This window comes from Neopsephotus bourkii, unplaced genomic scaffold (assembly GCF_033783945.1).
Source record: "Neopsephotus bourkii isolate Nb327-2 ecotype Australia unplaced genomic scaffold, CSIRO-AGI_Nbou_v1 NB_53, whole genome shotgun sequence".
Lineage (NCBI taxonomy): Eukaryota > Metazoa > Chordata > Aves > Psittaciformes > Psittacidae > Neopsephotus > Neopsephotus bourkii.
Genome location: NW_026900570.1, coordinates 1,874,023 through 1,891,147, shown reverse-complemented (window position 1 = coordinate 1,891,147; position 17,125 = coordinate 1,874,023). Strand labels below are relative to the sequence as shown.

Genomic DNA, 17,125 nt, shown 5'->3' with positions numbered 1-17,125 from the left:
AGGAGCAGCTTCCAGTGTCTAAAGGGGGCCGACAAGAAATCTAGAGAGGGACTTTTTACAAGGGCAGGTAGTGATGGAACAAGGGGGAATGGCTTTAAACTGAACAAGGGTATATTTAGATTATACATTAAGAAGAAGCTGTTTCCTGTGAGGGTGGTGGGGCACTGGCACAGGGTGCCCTGGGAAGCTGTGGCTGCCCCATCCCAGGCAATGTTCAGGGCCAGGTTGGTGGGGCCTTGGGCTACATGATCTAGTGGAAGGTGTCACTGCCCATGGCAGGGGGTTGAAACTGGATGATATTTAAGGTCCCTTCCAATACTAACCATTCTATGATTCTATGATATTTAACCTCATTGCAGCAGCCAAAGTGTGCTAACACCTGTGGTTACCAGAGATGTGCTGATAAGCTGTAGCTTGATAGCTCCTTGTAGCTAAATATATTTATCTGTCCGTACCTGCACTAACATGGCACAGATGGCTCTTATACAATAGTTACTTGTTTCAGAGCAAACACATGGAGAATTTTTCATGTGAGTGCTTTCTTTTTAAAGCTTTATCTTGATCTCTAGAGAATTGGTTTGATAAAAACTCTCCTGTAGGCCACGCACCTAAAAGTGTGTTTCACCTAAAAACGTCACGATCAGCAGCACTGGCCCACTCCCTCTACCGGCGTGGGTCACATTGTGTCAATCAGTGTGGGGTCTGGGTTGTGCAGGCTTGGAGGTAAAGTGGTCTTTTTGAGTTCCTGTGTGCATTTATTGAGTTCTCCAGCCACTACTGATCAGGCAATACTGAACTTACTTGTCCACATCAGAAGGTGCCCGAGGTGAAGCGTGTCCATTTGCAACTAGGTGTAACACAAGAGAGTCTGATAAAAAAAAAATTCCAATGAGTGAGAAAATAGACATAATGCATTGTCTTCGTGTTTGGTGGATAAATCAGATTATTGTTGTCAACGTGTCAACCTTTGTCTTGCAGATGGGTGGTATCTGAAGAAGTTTTAAGTAATGTAAACAAATCACTTAAATAATTTTAAGGAAAGCTTACAGAAGATTGACAGAAGCAAAAGAGTACACAAGAGCAGTTTTGGGTTTTCGAGTGAAGGGAAGTTGAACAAAGGCAGTTGTATTGCTACTTAAATTGGCAGAGTGATTGGTTTGCATGTATCTATCAATACTAGTGAAATGATCGTTGCGTAATGTGTTCTTGATTTGTTTTTCCCCTGTAGAAGACTAAGAAAATTGGCAAGGACCGTTTGAAGGATTAGGAAAGAGCCGTTTGTAGATGGACATTTGTCAAGCTTGCTTTCTTAGCTCCTCCGTTCCAGGCTGGGTTTGGAGAAGCGTAGAACATCCTGAAAAATGGTAAAGGGGGGTGGCAATCAAAAGCCAGTCCCCGAGGTCACACCTTCATCCTTAGGGCTGAAACCCTCTCTTGCCCAGAGTGGCCCCAGTCGGCCGGGGAGGAGTCCAGCCGGGAGGCGGCCGGCATCTCTGGAAAGAAACGTTTTTGTAACTTCAGAGTTGCGCTGCTTTGTTAAATGGGAAAGTGCCGGCGCTGGGGGAGGGGAGGCGGGGAAGGAGCAGGGAGCCGGCGGTCCTGCCGCCCGCCCCGCTCGGGAAGGCGCTTGCAGGACGGGTGCTTACGGTGGGACATCGCGAGGCCGGCTCCCCCGCCGCAGCCCCTCGGGCCGTTCTCCTTGGGCGCCAGCCCCGGCGAGTCTCCCCAGCGGCGGGGGGCGCGGGGCGGGGGCCGGACTGGGCTGTGCCGGGAGGTGGGAGCCTCCGGCGGGGGCGCTGCGTCTCCGGCCGCCGCCGCTGAGCCTCGCTAGCGCAGTCGGCACGGCGGCCCCGGCTCCTGCCGCAGGACTCCGGTCCGCACATTGGCGGCGCCCGGCTGCGTCGGATCTACTTTCGCTCGGCTTTTTTTTTTTTTTTTTTCATCCTCGCTCTCTCTTTTTTTTTTTTTTTTCCTTTCCCCTCCCCTCCCTTCCCCTAGCTCCCCTCCCCCTCCGCCCTCCTCCTCCTCCGCTGGCGGCCCCAGCCTGGTTCGGGGAGGATCCCGGAGCCGAAGTTCGGAGGCGATCGGGGCGGTGGCGGATCGCTCCCGGCGGCGCCGCCATGGGGGCCCTGTAAAGCCGCCCGCGCCGCGCCCGCCCGGCCGCGCCGAGGCCCCAGGGCAGTGGCCTGGGAAGCGAAGCGCTCGTACGGAGCGGCGGGGCTGGGGGTAATATGGCTGATCTCGGGGAGTGCTGAGCAGTCGGTGTCTCCGCTCGGCGCTGTGTCTCCGCGGGCCGTGACATGTAAATAACTTCTCTTCCCTCCGGATCGCACCCATGCCAGCCCCTCCATTTTCCAGGGGGGATTTGTGAGAGGTTCCGCGGGGCTGGGCTATGTCGCGCAAAACCAATTCGCCGGCGGTGAGTACGGCTGTCGTTTAACTTCTTTGTATTAAAGGGCGAACTGTGACAGCGGGCCCGGCGCCGCGCACGGCGAGTCGGCAGGGACGGGGATACTGGGGATAGAAATCTACGAGGGGACCCGCCGCCGGGGCCGGACCGAGAAACTTAGCGGGGGACCCGGTCGAGGGGATTTGCGCGGCGCTGGGCTCGGTCGTGAATCCCGTGCCTCGGTGCTGGCGTGGATGTGCAGGTTCGAGTTACACATTTCTCGCTAGGTAACCCTCGAGCGTTTAAAATGTAAAATAAAAGAAGGTGGGGGTGGGAGAAGGCGCGGGTTACACCTTCCCCCCCCCCCCCTCCGTGGGCACACCTGGATGCACCCGCGGGTGCCTGCGCGGACACACGCGTGTTCGATCACCATTACGACTTTATGCGGTTCGTTGTAGCACAACTCTGGGGTTTAGGGTTACCCCCCTCGACCCCCCCTTTATTTTTTATTTTAGCACTTTCTTTTCCCGTCTGAATTCTGGAGCGGTGAAAAACGCGATAGGATTAATTTTTCTTCAATATTCTTAAGTACTCCATAAGCACTGTTTTGAAAAAGATTACAATTTTTAATTTTGCGTGCTTCCAAACCATACCTGTGTTAATTTTAGGTGATCCTCCCATCCGCCTTTTTTGTCTCGTAGTTGTAAATTAAGAGACAGGAGTAAAGAGGCACTTTTCAAAATGCACTGTATTCCTACCATGTAATGGATGTTGACACCATCATATATGATGATTTTTGCATGAGCAGTGAGCAAATAGGTTGTAAGTCAGTGTTACGTAACTGCCTGGCTTTAGCAAACTTGGGGCGAAGTGTGAAGGAAAAGTCTCATTTCAGTTTTGCTTTGGACAAAAGGAGGGGCTGGCTATCCTTTTTTTTTCAGTGGCATTACTTTGTAGCAGGTTGATTTAAAAAACCAAACCAACAAAACCGAAACAACCTGTTCTTTAAGAGTAAGAGCCAGTTACTTTGTATATGGTGTATATTTGTATTTTTTTCTGAAAAGCTGTTTCAGTCATGGACCTAAATTCTGGGTACTGAACACTCGCTAATCACTGGGGAATCATTAGTTAATGCTGTAACCGGATTCATTACATAATCGAAAAACGTTCCTAAGTTACTGTTGTTTTATTATTTAACTTCACTGTTTTCTAGAAGGGTGTAATTTGGCATAGTTGGGAGTTTCTGACATAACCGAGAGTCGGCATGAAAAAAAAAAAGTTGTTTTTTTTCATCATAAAATAAAGCAGTAGTGGGTTAATACTTCTGTTGCAAAACTGAAACAGGCAGACATTTAAAGATTCTCGGTGACTAAATAAAATACTGGGTATTGAAGTAAACACAGTCACTAAGGTGGAGCTTGCAAACAGGGGTCTTTGTGCTTTTTGTACGTCCTAGGGGTATTAGTATGTTGTGTTTGACTTTCCTGCACAATTAAATACACTTGCCACAGAAAAAAAACCTGCAGCTCCCAGATTGTTTAAGGTGATTTTTAACCGTGTACTTGTAAGACAAGCAGAGGCAAGAGACAAGATACACTTTTCTCAATGCAAATGTGATCAGCTGCATCTCTGCTATCCAGGCATTCATTTCGCTGATGACTACTGTACATTTATTTTTCAAGTATGTGGTGTATGCTTCCCTTACTACTTTATTGTAAATGACCTTTCTTTGGTAATATACATGGAATTGAGTATCTGTAGTTTTTAACTGCCTCACTTGCAGGTTGTCTTTATAAGCTGTTTTATGACTTTGTTGTTCTTACGTTATATCTGTTCTGTGCAAAGTAGTACATAATCTGTCGGCACTGTATCTAGATGCTTTTAGGGCAAAATACTCTTTTTTTTTGAAGGAATAACAATCCAATTGTTACTGAATTTTGGTGTAATTATTTTGCCAGACTGTGTACTCCCTTGGCTTATGTATTTTTTTTATCATTATTGTTAGTTTTTTCTCTCTTTTGTATTATTCTTTCAGAAACAGAAACTCCTGCAGAGTTTTGGCAAAATTTTCTATGAGAGGTTTTTTTTTGGGGGGGGGGAAAGGGGAAAATGCAGGAGGTGGTATTATTGTCATTTACATAATATTCCACTAGAAAGTAGTTGCATCATGTATGCTTTCTTTCTGTGACTGTTCACTGGACTTGCCCCAGAAAGATATCTTAAAGGTAAACAGCTGAGCAGAAATGAAAAGCAGCCCTGTATTGCTTTCTGCTTTTGTCTCGGGCTAAAAGGACCATTCAGCATGTGCTTTACAGGGTGTTTCCAGCCTGAAATTTAGCCAACTGTTTAAAAGTAATGGTAGAAGTATTCTTTTATTGTTACTGTGCTCAAGTCTTAGGGCTTTGCAGTTCTGTTTTCTTATTCTTAAAGTGTGGATAGTAAACTCTTGGTGTGGAATAGTGTATGCTATGTATACCATGTAGTATAAAGTATGAAGCCTGAGAAGAAGGGAAACTGGCTGTGGAGTGTTGTCAAAAGCACACTCTAAACGAGCTAAAAGGTACTTTTTTTTGTTTTATTTGGGCTGTTCCATTTTTTGTAATTACTAAGGCTCTTGGAAACTCTAGGAGGTAGAGTGTTTTCAGGGAGAAGTATTAAAACCCAGTTTGACAGTGGGCCTTTAGCTAGCCTTTTATAATTCTGCCTTTCCTCTGTGAAATCCTTTTGGCATGTTGTGGTTCTCTGGCAGTATCCCAGCGTGTGATATCACAGATATCAGATGTCTTCTTGCGATTCCTGGCATTTGCAGTGCTGCAGTGGTGCTCTCTGGGGCAGCTTAGGTGAACCAGGAAATGTCAGAGAAACTCAGTAGGGAAAGCAGTGTGGTAGAGAGGCAGTCACGTAGTATTGGGAATAGGTGAGCGCCTTCTGTTGAGAAGCGTTCAAGTCCTTGTGTTTGGTAATCCGATGCGGAATGTATCCAGCAAACAGATGTGCCTTTGAGTGATCTTTACAGATTTTATTTTCCTGACATCCTAGATATAGGTGCATATCAAAATGAGTGGCAAAACATCACAGTTTTTTTCCTTTGGAATTATCTTTGATGTAAAAAATGGATCATCATTATACGTGGTCTTGTTAGGGCTTACTTATTTTAAAGTTGAGGTCCAATGCCAGGCATAAGTACAGATGATATTGCACACATGGAGGATATTTGACTCCTCCATAAGATCTGTTGAAAGTTAGTCATAGTGCATTGCATTTCTGTCTGTCTCTGGTGAAGTCTCCCTCCTGCCCGTATTTGCTGTTGCAGTGCTTTGTGCTGACAGGGCCTTTGTAGTATAGCTAAAAAATAAAAGATTTCACTTTGGCTGCTTTGACCTGTGTTTTCATCCTGGTTTACCAAGCCTTGAAAGATAAATACTTGAGTAATGTTACTTAATTAGACACTCATAGAAGATGAAGGCATAGAAGAAGAGTTTGCTTGTGTGTTTGCTTGTTCCTGGATATAATTCTATTTCAGAGATGAATTCTTTGTTTTAGATGGAACTCGATGTGTTCATCCTAACCATAAGTACTTCCATGTTGTTATTCCAGATCTCCTTTTCTTCCCCCGCCCCTTTCTTTTTTTTCCCCCCTTTTTATTTTTTTCTCTTTGTTATCCTTATTTTGAATTTTCATGCCCCAAATGCCCCAGTGCTGTAAAAAGAGTATGTAGATTGCTTTTGTAAGACTCTTGTTTTAGAAGATATGCACGTGAGAGCAGGTAATTACTGCTTAGGCTTCTGCCCCAACTAGCTTATGATCTGAATTATGCTCTTGCCCCTGTTAGTGTCTGCCATTGGGTGTTGTAGGGAAAAATGTGACAGAAGTAACTGAATGTTAGTGAAGTGGGCAGTTAATGGAATAATTGTTCCATGGGGAATCTATTTGAAATGGCATTAGACCAGGAGGAAAGAGGGGTGTATTTTTTCCAGAATTCAGAAAACCTCAAGCAAGAATTCTTACCTGTGCTTTATAGTTTTCTACTATAGAAATCTACCTTCTTTGGATCACGTTTCTTGGGAGGATACTCAGTTTGATGAAATTTGAAGGCTTTTTCCACACATGAGGAACATGGTAAAAAGGTATAATGTAATTGGCAGAACAAAGGGGGGGGGGAAGAGGAAGGGATGTGGTAGATGGGACAAAGATGGCATATCTGGAGGAATGAGAAGGAGGTCTAAGGTTGGAGCTTTATTTTAGTCATTTAGTCTTGAGCAGTTTTTGGCAGTACAGTTAGATACTGTTAAGTCAAAGGTTACTCGAGCTGGGCCACGTAATAGAAAATGTGCTAGGTGTTGTCACTGCCACGTCAACCTTGCCTTGCTTGCAAAAGGTTGTCACAGTCATGGTAGAAGTCATTCGTTACATGTTCAGAACTGTCATAAAATGGAGCTCTGGATTGAGCAGTGAGTTCTCTTCTAATCTCTTCTGAAAAAATTCACTTTGGCTTTACAGTATTTTAATAGAAGGCTAATTGCACATGGGAATGGGTACAAAAGCAAGGTAGAGGGCTTTTGGAAGAATCACGGGTTTGCGGTCATCAGAAGAGAGGAATCCAGGGTTACAGGAATGTAATCTTTAAGACAAATGGGCGAGGATGAGAAACATAGACTAGAGTCTTCTTTCACCTTAATCCATTTTGGTGCTGTAGCTTGCCTGTGAGTAGTCACTCTTTTCATGCCAGTTCGGATGGGCCTTTGAGCAATCTGGTCTAGTGGATGGAGTTCCTACCCATGGCACAGGGTTGGAACTAGATAAACTTTAAGGTCCCTTCTGACCCAAACTATTCTATGATGCTATGTGTATTTAGCCATCTTTTCCCTTCCATTTGCCCCTTGTAATTTTCTGTTTTCACCTTGTTAAAGGAAGACAAAATTTTTAATTTAAGAAGAATAAAAAGCTTAAAGAATGATGTAAAGACAGTTATGTAGCTCCAGGAGTGGCAACTGTTATAGTTTGCAGTCTTTCTTGGAAGCAGAGTATGTTAGTGTGTGTTAGTGAGAAAGTCTGGAACATTTCTGAGGCGTTTTGTGTGGATCAGGATTACAGCTTTGAATGAACAAATTCCTGAAACTGGCCTGCGTGTTTTGTTTAGCTTATATATTAGTCTACAAAATGTACAATAATTCGATACATATTTTTTCCACCCTCAGTATATTTGTCTTCAGGTAGTAAAGTTCACCTAGGGTAATGTAGAATGTTTAGCTGTGAGGAGTTTTCAAGTTAATTATATTCTTTTTTCCATTTTTCAGAGTGCACATGGTTACTGAATCTCTCTTGCTGGCCATGGCTCAGATACTAAGATAGCTATGTCACTTTTCCATAGATAGTTTCGGAATCCTATAGCTGAATCGGTGAATAGCTACTGGTTTTGGTGGTTCTGTTTGCTTTCCCTGGGGATGTTTTGAAATTGGTTGACTTGTGTTTAGTATGTTACTGGAAAATCAGAGTTTCTGAACTGTGGTGTATAGTCAGGAATTGCTGTTGCCAGTTGTGACATCTGTTGCATTTGCCCCTGTGGATGAAGATTGTTTGCTATGCTTTCTGTAGTAACAGCTGGGAAAAATGAAGGTTTAGGGGGGACGTAGTTCTCCTGGTCATTGACAGACCTGCATACAGTTAATATGTAAACAATCTTATATACTTATACCTTCCCCTGTGGCTGCCTAATCGCCACTGTCTGCTGCTGACAGCTTCACCAGCACTACAGAGAAGTTTTCATTATTGATGCCTCCGAACGTCCAAATAAAGAAGTATCAGTGAATAAGTACTGTATAGATTCATTTAATTATTAATCAGGACGATAGGGTATTCTCTAAGGTACATAGTTCTCTTTCGAAGACAGCTGAAGTCAATAGAAAGTTTCCCATTGAAGTAAAAGTTATGAGAAGTAGAAGTAAGAATTTGATAGTCTAGTCTGTTCTGTGTCTCCTGTTTTGAATAGCGCTAACCAATTGCTGCTTTGCATGATCAGAGAGTGTGGGGAAAAGGATGCTTGAGAAAAAAACCAAACCAGGCATTGCAAAATAGTTTTTCATTCTTCAAATTGTGACTAGTTTTCTGTCAACTTAGATTATGTGGAACAATGCTAAGCTAAAATCATAGCAATTATAAAAGGCATAAACTTGTTCTTTATTTCTGTATTATTATTTTACTGGCCAGTTAGTTGTGTTTGACTCCCACTGCTTCCAGATAAAGACAAGAATCACAGTTCTGTTGTGTGCAGAGAAAAAAAAAAAAAGGAGCTAGATGTGTGTTTCATGCCTCTGAAACCCAGCCTACAGTCTGATACAGTTTCATCAAACACACAGCAGCATCATAGGTACTTGTGTGTTAAATTCTATCAGAGTGATGCAGGGTTGGATAATTTTGCACGTTACTCCACATCCTGTCTGTGTACTTTTCACTGTCTCCTGTGCCAGAAATTTTGAGGCCAGGAAGCAGATGAAGAAGAACTACTTGGTATGTTCTGGTACATAACATGTGTTTGTAGGTGAAGAGTAGGAGACCTTTATCTGGGTAAGGCTGTCTGGAAGGGCTCCTTCGTAATAGAAAAGCTAACAATGTTTGTGGTCTCTTCAGTTGGTTGGAAGGGTAGGTTTGGGTTTTTTTTTTCTGACTGTTCTGTAGCATCCTCTCAGTGAAATTATTTGTGAGGGGTTTAAAAGATGTGCTGTAGTGGTATAGTAAGGGGCAGAGAAGCAGTGGTGATGATGTTATGTCTCTTAAGGCTACAAGAGAAGCAAGGATAGGGTGGAAGTGACTGCATCTTACATAAAACTGTTGTCACTGGGTAAAACAGATGAACTTCTGGGCACACAAAGGGAATTATGTGCTGTTCTTTCGCAAAGCACTTTTCCAGCTGCCCCAAAAGCACTTCATGTCAGCACAGAAAGCATCTTCTACATCTGGAGTCCAAAATTAATTTGCAGAATCTTTTCAATAGTTGCAAGCTGTACTGAAAGAAGATGTATCTTGAAATAATCTCCCCTGGAATCTCTTCTCCAGTCCTTCCAACAGCATCCTAAGCCAGCTGAACTCACCAGTAGCAAACTTTCTGCAGATCATCCTATACCCAGATTGTACCTGAACAGCATAAGTGTCCTTTGCAGACAGAGCTCCATGGCCACCTTGGAATGTGTATTCCAAGATAGAATTTCCCAGATCGTGGGACTCTTGTTTTTGTATTTTTAAAAGACAGAGACACTTTGTTCACCACATACCATATTTCTTCACGAACGTTCACCACATCCTCATGGGAAGTGGATGGATGAAATGAAGTGACTTTTAGATACGAGGATGAACTCGCAGTCAGTGAACACCAACTCTTCCTCATAAAACTCAATCCTTAACTCTCTGGTCCTGGCATTCAAAGAAGCACGCCAAATTTTGTCAAGAAGACAAGCCTGGGTGTTTAACCGTTGTGTGTGAGATGGTTAAAGTCATGACCCTGACAAACTGACAAATTACAAAATAGAGTTGTACTCTAATATCTTGCCTGCACCCCTGCCCTGAAGCTCACATCTTTGCCTTCCACAGATAATAATTTACCTCTTCCTGTTTTCTCCAGAAGAACTATCTTACGAGCTTTCCTTCAGTCCTCCTTAACACGCAGTGTCTGCCTCTCTTCTCAGACAGGTTCACACCTTTAACTTTGAAGATTGGGGAATCTGCATAGTATTCAAATAAGGGATTTTGTGTCCAGGAGCTCGTTTGTTCATTACCTTACTTGAGCCAGGGTAGGGGGCAAAAACCGATTTCCTCCAAATCTCTCTCTAGTCTTTTTAACTGAGTACAAGAATCAAAAATTTATAAATTCCCTATAAAAAAGCAAGGTTAGAATGTTGGTATGCTAGGTTTGAATATTATTTTGAATTGGAAGGTAGCAGGAAAATGTCACCTGCCTTTATTCAGTGACATGACACATGATGCTTACATTATTTCTGAGGCTCTGCAAGGGATTTGATGACTTAGGAGAGCCCATTGAGCTGCCAGAAGAGCTGTTTTGCTTAAATACAAGAAAAGTAGGTGTGTTTTTTTGACTGTGAAAGTGTCTTGTTAAAAAGCATGACTGTATGACATGAAACTTGCTGTTCTTAAGGTTATTTTTTGACTGTGATAGCTAACGACCACATGACTGAGTGATAAAGCTTTTCAGTACAATATGGACAGAGATCCTAATAAGCCGTCTACTGAATGGGAAGGTATATGGGATGCTCAGACATTTTCTTTGATCCCTTCCCACCTCCTTGGTGCAGAACTCATTCTCTGTGAGACTGCCTTAGAGTCTCTGGGCATCAGAAGTCTTTTAGAGGAACAACTAAAGGCTACATTGTTGCATGTTCACTGTTCCCAGTTCAGGATGGTGAATGCAAGGCTGGGAATGAAGGTTAGTGGTGTTAAAGGTCAGTCTTTAGGTGTGACAGTCATTTGGGCAATATGATGAGCTCTGTTTCCCTAGCTCTTGTTTCAGAGTCTGTTTGTAAGATAATATGGAGAAATTATCTGTTTCACAATGGCAGCTTTACTGGGTCAGATCAGGGATCTGGATGTTCCATTGTCATGTTTCCTGCAGTGGTTAACAGCAGATGCCTAAGAACGAAAATAAGAAAAGAGTGATTTTGTAATGATACTTCCCCAAACCACTGACTATGGGAGGCTGGGAAGGAATTGTGGGATTTCTGGAGTCGAGGATAGCATTTCTGTTGAGCATTACACATGTCCTTTGAATGTGTCCAGCCTTTCCTCAATCACACAAACATTCAGCATGCTGAGCATGGAGTACCACAGTTTAACTGCACTTTATGAGAAGAACAGCTGCCTTTTACTTGTGATTTTCTTGAGCCTTCTACCTACTATGTAGCATGTGTTGGAAGAGATAGTAAATGCTAATTCTGTGATTGCATTTTCAGTTTGAATTGTGATTATAGTCATCAAGATGCATGGAAATGCGTGTGTGGGAAAACCAGACTGCATACTTTACAAAGAGGTGTGCAAATACTGAAGACCTAGTTGAGAACTACCAGGCTAGGTCAGTGAAATTTTATTTAAACTGAAAAAAATTGTGTGTGTGTGTGTGTGTGTGATGGGACTGCCTTTTGAAGGCATTAAGAGACAAGTGGACTCCAAAGTGGGATGTCTGGGCTGTTAGCAAGTTTTCTTGTCATTTTTAGGGCAGTACATTTTTCACTTTTTTGCAGCCTTAAGAAATCATGTGATCTTGTTTTCTGATGTTAAATGTCTGTAGTGCGTAGCTTAGCTTTGGGTTCATTCTGTTAGCTCAGTAGTATTTGCATCTGGATGCTGAACCTGTTTTATTATACTGTAAATAGACTAAATTATTCTGCATATTATATTTCCCCGATAGAACTGGTTGTCTGTGAGTTAAGGTTTCACACTTGATCATGCTGATGACTGGGTCTACAGATCTGTAAAAACCCCAGTGTATTACTACTGTCATCAACCAAGGCTGCTGCAGCTTTATTTATTTGTCCTTCCTCAGGGGTTCTGTAGTGGCCAGTTTGGCCGTTAGCCACCAAATGCCAAGGTGCCTGTATGGTAGCTGCAGCAGCATTTCAGTATCTAATGGACCAGGTCACGTGGAAGCTGTCGTTAAAATATGATTAAAGTATCCTCTTTTGTTTGTTAGATGGAGCCAAGCCCATGCTTTGTGCTGGACCCTTCATTATGTTTGCACTGTGTTTTGAGATGTGTCTCTTGTTTGTGAGGCTGATTGTTCCCACCCCAAGCCCTGGCTGTATTCAAAGCTCCACTGAAGATGCCTAGCGTTCGGCTGGCTTTCCGTTGTTCATCTCTCCTCCTCTTACATCAGCTGATTATTAAACACAAGGAGATGAAAATGGTGTTTGCTTTCACTTAAAACAGTCTTCTGAAGATAAATATGGAATATGAAGCTACTGTTGTTGACTGGGGGTGTCCCTTGTTTTCCTGTACCTCTGTTACTTAACTACCAAAGGCTGTTGTCTTTTTTAATTCAATTTTTAAAATATAATTAATAAGCTGGTTTTACAGTTAGAGAACCAGCATAAATTGCATTGCTAATTTGACACAACCACCTGTGCTAGTACATAAATAATGAGAGAATAACAAAAACTTACAACTAAAAAAAAAAAATCAAGAAGATTTAGTTGTGCTTTCTAAGACAAGCCGCTTTATCTTGCCTGGAAGTGGAAATACTGGGCTGCTGTTTAGGATTACTTTTTGTGAAACATGGAAATTGGTATGCTTCAAGCTCAAAAACTCAGCATGAATCCACAAATTTAATTTGTCGATTTGGTATACTCTTGACAGTACCTATGGAAAGCATAAACTTAATGGGAACGTAGTGTAGTTGATCAGCATAACCAGCTGGAGAAGGACAGCTGACTTCTTGTGGTTGTTGGAGCAAATGAAGAGTATTATTTCTAAGTCAACATGTTGCAGAAGAAGAGGGGTAGAAAATGCTATGCAAGTTCTTAGATCTGGCTTTTCTTCTGACACTCTGTGAAATCAGATGATTTGGCACTTGTAACTACTGTGGGTAAGAGGCGTTCATAAGAAATAAAATAAAATGTATATGTGGCAGTGGTGGGGGAGGCGTCTGTTCTGAAAACATCTGAGATGCTGGAAAGTGTGTCCCCTGTGGGAAAGAGAAATTGCGTAGCTGGCACGGAGGCTCGCTTCTTATGCATATGTGGCCATATTTAGAAAAGGATCAACACTAGGAACTGAATTATTAGAGAAGCGAGCGGCTGGAGGAATTGAACATAAAGGAAATTATTTGTATCTAGCTCGTTCGTTTGCATTTAGCCAGACGATACTGTGGGAGGGTTGCTAACTTCAGACTAGCTGCATCTTGAGATGAGTTTCAGAAGGTAAATGTTTGATTTAAAGCTCCACAGCTGCTCTTACCTGTGTTTGTGTGTGGCTGCCTTCTCCCTTCAGGTAAGAGATGAACAGGCATGAATGAAAATGATTTTCCAACTTCTAAGCCTGGTTTGGAAAGACCCAGTTCAACACTTGATGGAGCAAGGTGCAGGATGCTGTATGTAGTGGTAAGGGAAGCTTTTGGTTTCTAGTACATGTTGCAAACGTTCATGTGTGTAACAAAAGCAAACAAAAAATGATTAAAAAAACCCCAACAACCAAAAAACACACAAAACACCAACAAAAACCAAAAGCAACACCACTTATATACAAAGAAAGCTGTCTGACTGGCAAATACTTATCAGTATAGTAATGTAGTTTATGACAATTATTTGCAGCTGTGTGGCAGTTTTTAGTTTATTGTGCTTTTGTTGCCATACAACAGATTATCTAAATAAATAAATTAATGTGTGAGAATTAAAATGTTGTTTCTAAGGAGACAGCCAGAAGGAATGCTTTCAAAGTTTTTAGGAGCAATTAATCCCTTCTCCCCTCCCCCCCCCCTCCCCCCTTTTTATTTTTTAAGAAGTGATTCTTTTGGTTACGCCCATCAAGACTCATTCTGAAAGACTTATTTTTCTTGTTTTGGCAAGCTAGTTGATCAGCGCAACTGGCAAGGAACTAACATGGAGCAACAAAGAATTTCTTTCTGGATAAAAACTGTATTTGAGGCCATCTTGGAGCACTTTGTGAACTAGAGTAGAAACTCTTGTGTGAGAGAGGCCATTCAAGTTAAGTTGCACGTTTTCCTCCCCAAAATTAGCATACCAGAGTACTTTATTGCAGAGTGTTTAGAATACTTTGTACAAGAAATAACAGTAAGTTGAAGATTGCTAGCTGAGGATCTGTAATGATGCCAACTGACTCTTTTTTAATGAAAGCTTTGTATACATAACAGGATGAGTCATCACTGGAGAGTTCTGAAAGTGTTTGGCATCCTGAAGAATCTTCTTGTATGTCTCTGCTGCACAAAAAAAGTATTTTTGTCGTGAACCTCTGCCTTAAGAAGTATTGCAATAACTGGAAGCTTTAGGGAAGGCTTTTCTAATGCGGCTTAAGTCTTCACTTTCTATCATTGTTTTAAAAGTATTTTGGTATTCTTAGATCTTCCTGAACAATAGTATGAAAATTCCTAGAGCACTTTGTTGGCTGTTAATTTCTTTTTAAGATGTACTTGTAGATGTGTCTTTTTAAGACATGCTTCTTTTATAAATTTGTTTTTAAAAGTGTGTAACAGGAGCTTGACTGTTTTCCTTAGTTTCAGTGCAAGAATTAAAAATCTGCTTGTAGGAGAATACTGTAACTCATTTTGCTTTATTCAAACAGGGTACTTCTTGTAAACCTGCAGCAGCTGCTTATCCAGGTTGTACTTATTTCAAGTACATTTTCTTTTGATACAGCTGTGCAGAAGAAGTGGTTGGCCTTGGTAATTTTTGTTGTGTCTCTTAAGAAACTGATAGCTTACAAAGTTCAAGTTTTTTCCTGTGTATTAGGAACATCAGTAGTTGCTGATGTCCTCATTCAGAGCAACTCCTTTATAAAAAGAAACAGAACCCTTTGTATTGTAAGTAACGCTTCAGACCAGCATTGTATTTCACCCATGATTTTTCCTAATGGTGTGAAACCCATTTTGTATAATGTTCAAGTGTGTGCAAGGCAGCAGAGATTTAATTTTGCAGCTGTAAAAGAGGGTAGCAAGTTTAACTGTATTTGAGATTTTTAGGAATGTATGAAATTTTCTAGTGTTGTTTTCCCCCAGTTTATTCTTCAGCCATATGTAATTAATTAAAAAAATCAAAACCATTGATGGATTCTTTCATGCCTTGTAGTATTGATAATATATATTATTAGGTATTAAGTTCAATAGCTTTAGGTTTTGTAAATTCCTTTGGGTGAACCTGAGTATGAAATACATGGCCAAGGAAACCTGGAAAAAAATTCTTCAGAAGAATTTGTGAAGAAGCTCTTATGGGGAGGAACACTACTTCAAAATACTGTACTTCTTCCAACAAAACACCCATTTCCAAATGTTCAGATAAGTTTCCCTTAGGAATACTGAACCAACCACATTACTGTTGGATGCAGATGCAGAGAAGAAAATCAGTATTTGTTCCTCTATTGGATAATGTTACATGCTTGTTTTGGAGCTTGCAGGCCAGAACATTGGCGCTTGAAATTTCTGTGTGTCTTAGATTTTGTCTCAAGTCTTGAGAATTAAAGTAGCCTAGAATACCCATTTTTCCAGTATGCTGAATGCTGCAGATCCTGGATGCTGCTGTAGCTTTCTTAACTTTGTGGTAAAAAAGGCATTTCTAGTGGAATCTATTATTAAAACAGGAAAAAGGTACATGGAGAAGGAGAGGTGATGGAGGTTATTGAAGGTTTCCCACCTCCTCAGGTTCCCTGGTAATCTACCTAGCCATGTTTTGCTGATAATGGAAACTTTCTAGTTAACTTTATATTTACAGGGCATTTAAGGCCATGAATCCAGAGATCTGCTCTGCTGGCAGCAGTGACTTAGGCAGTCACCTTTTATTGCAGCTGCTCAGCACTGTTCCTCTGCCAGTGCAACTGCTAGCGTGCCTGCTTGGAGAACCTGGCTGCGAACTCGCTTGCAACACTGTAACCTCGGTTTGTGAAGGGTACATGCAGCTTACTTGTTACTTCAGGTGAATATTTGAGCCTTGTCCCAAGTCCTGTTAGTTTTGCTTTGACCTGTGCTAACTCTTTGTGTAAAGCTGTTTTTTATATCTGTAGATTTCGAGAGTAAAACTGTAGTGTTCAGAGAAGAGTTGCTTTTAAAATGGTCTCATCAATGGCCATTAGTTTAAAAATACAGGGATTTAATTTTTTTCTTTTTTGTAAGATTTACTTAGTCTTTACCTTTTTCAGCTTTAAGGTCCATGTTTCCCTTTCTGTGGTATAGTTTTAAACTGGTACTTCTGCTTTTACCAGGTTTTTTTTTTTCTAGTTAATAATCTGTGATAGAATTTTAGATCTTGTAAAATTTTACCCTTTGTAAGTAAGTTCAGATTTAAAATGGTTCAGAAGTGCAGGAAGAAAGGACAAGACTTGGTATAGTATCAACATCTTTATCATGTCAGTAACATAGTCAGCAATCAAGCATCTCCTGTTGTGCTTACATCTGTTTTACTTGCCAGTAAACTAAACCTTCACAAGTCAAGGCATGCCATGTTGAGGCTGCACCCTCATCACGTTTAAATTTTGAAGTGAATACTGTTATTCAGAGTTACCTCAGTATTTTTCAAAGGTTGAGATCCAGGAACCCAGTTTTGATTGTGAAAAAAAATAGATTGCTTAAGATAACAGCTCTCTAAAAAATCCATGTTGAGATGTGTTAGTGCTGAGCTTTTAAAGATGAGAAGATGTGTTAATAATTCATATATTTTACTTGTGGTACTTGCAGCACAGTTTGCAAAATGATAGGTATAGGTGCTCTGTAAACGTTTTGTGGAAATTTGTCTTGAAAAATCAGTACAAATTGAGCCGCACTTTCAGTGTGTTTGAAATTGCTTGTATCCAAGGAGCAAAACCTGTCTAAAAGGTTGGAACTGGACAGAAATGGTTAACAGCAGACTGTCGGGATTAACTTTGGGTCCAGCCTTGCTGCTGTGAAGAAGGTGGAAGCAGCAATCTAATGATATTGACAAACGGTGTGGAAGTAAATGGGTTTGTTAACACGAGGAGAGACAATATGGAGAACACCATAAGTTAGGAATATACAAAATACAGAAAAAGGAGGAG

At 41.5% G+C, this 17,125-nt stretch overlaps 1 protein-coding gene across 18 annotated transcripts in view; it reads left to right on the top strand.

Annotated features, from left to right (window-relative positions):
* The window catches only part of KMT2C (lysine methyltransferase 2C), a 194,248-nt gene that overhangs the window by 16,955 nt on the left and 160,168 nt on the right, over nt 1-17,125 (top strand). Inside the window, exon 1 of one of the 18 annotated variants that reach the window (XM_061348918.1) lies at nt 2,026-2,419. The exons of the other annotated variants lie outside the window; for them this stretch is intronic. The gene's annotated coding sequence lies outside the window, so the exon portion shown is untranslated. Of the gene's footprint in view, nt 1-2,025; nt 2,420-17,125 lie in introns of those variants that run through there. 18 annotated transcript variants of the gene reach the window in all.